The sequence below is a fragment of the Pongo abelii genome, chromosome 18, assembly GCF_028885655.2.
Source record: "Pongo abelii isolate AG06213 chromosome 18, NHGRI_mPonAbe1-v2.0_pri, whole genome shotgun sequence".
NCBI lineage: Eukaryota > Metazoa > Chordata > Mammalia > Primates > Hominidae > Pongo > Pongo abelii.
The window spans coordinates 44,997,041-45,001,255 of NC_072003.2; the positions used below are offsets into that span (position 1 = coordinate 44,997,041).

Genomic DNA, 4,215 nt, shown 5'->3' on the forward strand with positions numbered 1-4,215 from the left:
ATGACCATTAAACTTCATAGCCATTCTACTAGTTCTTTTTATCAATTAAAGATAGTATGAAAGGGGAAAAAAAAAGCTCCAAAATTGTTAACAGCAACTTTATTGTTTCACTGGTGCAAAAAAATCATAATTGTGATGCATTTCCTGCTGAATTTACAATGAAGGTGATACATAAATTATATAGATCACAAATTTTCTTTTATACTATTTAAAACACAATTATATTGATAAATATGTCCAGAGTACAACATAGATTCTTAATGGATGGCTGAGTCCAAATATGCAAAATATAGCTTCTGGTTTTGACCATGGTGCTTTAAAATTCTCAAACATGCATTAATATATTCTAGTTCTAGGGAAAATCTTACACATGGCCTTATCTTGCAATTTAGGGAAAAATCTAAGCTGAATTTCACCTACAATATTCCTTTCTTCTAAATTAATCTCAAATTGGACTAGAGAACAAAAGAGACAGACACTTTTGGGTTAGTACACCCCAGTAATGAAGAAAATACACAATCAACAATGAAACAAAACAAAACAAAACAAAAGGAGAGCTTCATTAGTAGCCAAGATAAGTGCTTGTGGGTTTTTGTGCGGGATTTTTTTTTTTACAGATCACAGGAATTTTAAATAGCAGATCAGTCATGCTACTTGGGATGATCAGAAAGACTTGAAAACTTACCAAGTAAATAATTTTATTAAGGTCCTGAAGGTGAGTGTCCGGAGGTGCTGGGTAAAACACATCACAGGTAAGAAACAGGAAACCTACCTCAGCATTTCTGAAAGGCACAATCTATGGAAGGGAAACCTAGCATAATAAAACCCTCACTGGATGTACATGGAAAGGAGTATGGTGAGCTGTTTCCTTTTTAAAGGATGAGACCTTCATAAATTGGCCCCTCGGATTCTGGTGATTCCCGCCGCAAGCACAAATGCTCCAGTGTGTTATGAAAATGTTTGTTAATCTGCTCTGTTTCTTCACTGGATTCAAGATTCGGGAGGTCTTCTCGAATCTTTTGGATAAGCTGGTTTAAAATCTGAATTGTTACCTACAAAAGAATATGTACAAATTCATGATCAAGCATGTACCATAAAAAATGAAAGGCAATTTAATAAAACTGTTTTGAGGAGCTTCTGTTACACTCGTCAGTTACTTGAGTAATTATGAAAAAAGAAAGATGGGGATACAATTCCTAGTTTGAACAATTACTGACTATCAAAAAAAAAAAAAAACAACAACAACAACAACAATTTAAAACAAGCAAAATTGGCCCGGCACAGTGGCTTATCCCTGTACTCCCAGCACTTTGGGATGGGAGGCTGAGGCGGGCAGATCACTTGAAGTCAGGAGTTTTGAGACCAGGCTGGCCAACATGGTGGAACCCCATCTCTATTAAAAATACAAAAATTAGCTGGGCGTGGTACCGGACGTCTATAATACCAGCTATTCAGGAGGCTGAGGCATGAGAATTGCTTGAACCTGGGAGGCAGAGGTTGCAATGAGCTGAGATTTTGCCACTGCACTCCAGCCTGGGTGACAGAGCGAGACTGTCAAAAAAAGAAAAACAAGCAAAAATTTATTTAACTTACAAATCTTGACCAAAACTGTATTGCTAAAAGGATACTGCATTTAGGAATTATTATTATTATTATTATTTTTTCTTTGAGATGGAGTTTCACTCTTGTTGCCCAGGCAGGAGTACAATGGCACAGTCTTGGCTCACTGCAGCCTCCACCTCTTGGGTTCAGGCAATTCTCCTGCCTTAGCCTTCCAAGTAGCTGGGATTACAGGTGCCTGCCACCACGCCTGGCTAATTTCTGTACTTTTGGTAGAGATGGGGTTTCACAATGTTGGCCAGGTTGTTTTCGAACTCCTTACCTCAGGTGATCTGCCTGCCTCAGCTTCCCAAAGTGCTGGGATTACAGGTGTGAGCCACCGTGCCCAGCCTAGGAATTATCTTAAACTAGAACATTATGACAAATTAGCCTATTATTTGACATCTGTAAATTATTTTATATTTTTCAAATGAACAGTGATTAAAGTATCAGAATGATAAATTTTTGTACATATCAAATCTCCTAAGAGTAGGAAGGGAAAATATTAGTTTATTAACAACACTTTACTAATTCACTTACCACATCATTTTCCTTTTCATAAAAATAGATGTATCTGTTCAGAATTTCTATGAAAAGCTGCACTTGTAGAGAAGGGTCCATGCACTGATCTGCTATTTTTAGAGCTTTCTTTAGGCACTCCATTACCCTCTTGCCTCCGTGAAGCTAAAATAAAAAGGTAGGGAGACAGTGAAGAGATTAATAAAACATCCCGTTTTCATACAGAGAAACACAACACTACCGTGCTCTTTCGTGTTTTTTTATTTTTATTTTTTAATTCTATTTTCTTTTTATTTTATTTTATTTTATTTTATTTTATTATACTTTAAGTTTTAGGGTACATGTGCACAACATGTTTTAAAGGGACATAACAAATTTAAATCCTTTTCATTCTCTTTCTTCTTCTGTTTTGAAGTATACAGCTCTATTTTTTAAAAAACAGGTAGTGGTTTGAACTTGCCATGTTACAATATCCTCAAAGCAGAGGCTTCACTACAGGATGAGACTCTCTTTTATCACAAAACAAAGCAATTTTGTTCATCAGATTTCCAAGCACTGCAAATGTTTCACCTCCAGAACACAAGGCCATGGCAACCGATCCCTGTTATTGATCCTGTCTGCGATCATGCAGTCACGAATGACCTTACCTCCTCCCCATGTTTGTCTGTGTTTCTGCCAGACCAGAAGAGATGTGCACAGGTGCTCACAGCTTGGCTCTGATCAGGTTTCTTCAGAAGTTTGGATGCAGCAATGGCACACTGAGTCCTCAGAGTTTCATGATTCTCTTCACTGAAGCACTTTATCCTTTCCAAAGTGCCAGTGATCAAGGTGATGGCAGCTAGCTGTGCTTTGGAATCACTGACCTCATCTTCATACAGAGAAAAGGCCTAGTGAACACAAAGCAGAAAGGACTTTCAAGGACCAACCATCCTCTAGTTGAGCATTTCCCAAAGTACTTCTCACCAAACCTCCATCCTGTGAGACTTCTGCAGCCTTCATATCAGAACATGCTGCACACTCTCTTGAGAGCCACAGGACACAGCTGAGATGGTAAAAATGCTAAAAAGTTGCAATAAATGAACTTCTTTCCACTTTGTTTAACCCAGGGTTCCCAAACTGAATTGACAAAGGAACCATGTTCCGTGAAACATTTTTACAATGAGCCACTTGGAAATCTTAGATTTCATCAGCAAATGATCAACACTAGTCAATTATGACAATCATATTAAGAGGTTCCATGATGGTGGGAAGGTGGTAGTTATGTATTCAGTAAAAGAAGAGTAAATTCATGTGCATTACCACCATGCCTGCAAACAAACGACTGAACCCAGCAGAGCTGACGTAACAATGTAGAAAGAACAGATCATCACCTGGAACATGAATTCATATGCGACTGTTTCATGATTTTCAAAACCAATTTCCCCAGCAGCTAGTGCTCCTTGAAGAAAAAGTCTTAAGGGCAATTCTGCCAGCTGTGCTTTGATCACAGCACTGATAGTCTGGTGGGAAAATGAAAAAATCTTCTGGCATTTCTTTTCCCATTTGTCATCCTAAAACAAGAAAAAACATTTTAAGTTACCTTAAGTTCAAAATTAACTTGTTCCAGGATATCCATTTTATTTAAAACTTTTAATAGAACAAAATAGTGAACGCAGTAAGTTGAACTCACAGTTTTCCTGTCATTTCCTTCTCTGTTTCAGTTATAGGGCACACAAGTAAATCAAGCAGAATGTCTTCTCAAAGCATCATTTGAGGTTAAATTGCCTTTGCAATGTTAATGTATTTGATATTTGTTTTTTCTTTTATTTTCTTTCTTTCTTTCTTTCTTTTTTTTTTTGAGACAGAGTTTTGCTGTTGTTGCCCAGGCTGGAGCGCAGTGGTGCAATCTTGGCTCACTGCAACCTCCGCCTTCTGGGTTCAAGTGATTCTTCTGCCTCAGCCTCCTAAGTAGCTGGGATTACAGGCACCCACCACCACGCCCAGCTAATATTTGTATTTTTAGTAGAGGCAGGGTTTCACCACATTGGCCAGGCTGCTAACTCCTGATTTCAAGTGATCTGCCCACCTCAGCCTCCCAAAGTGCTGGGATCACAGGCG

General features: G+C 38.2%; 1 pseudogene; it reads right to left on the minus strand.

Moving 5' to 3' along the window:
* Positions 1-681: 681 nt before the first annotated feature.
* Positions 682-3,733, minus strand: LOC100454007 (vacuolar protein sorting-associated protein 35-like; annotated as a pseudogene).
* Positions 3,734-4,215: the final 482 nt, after the last annotated feature.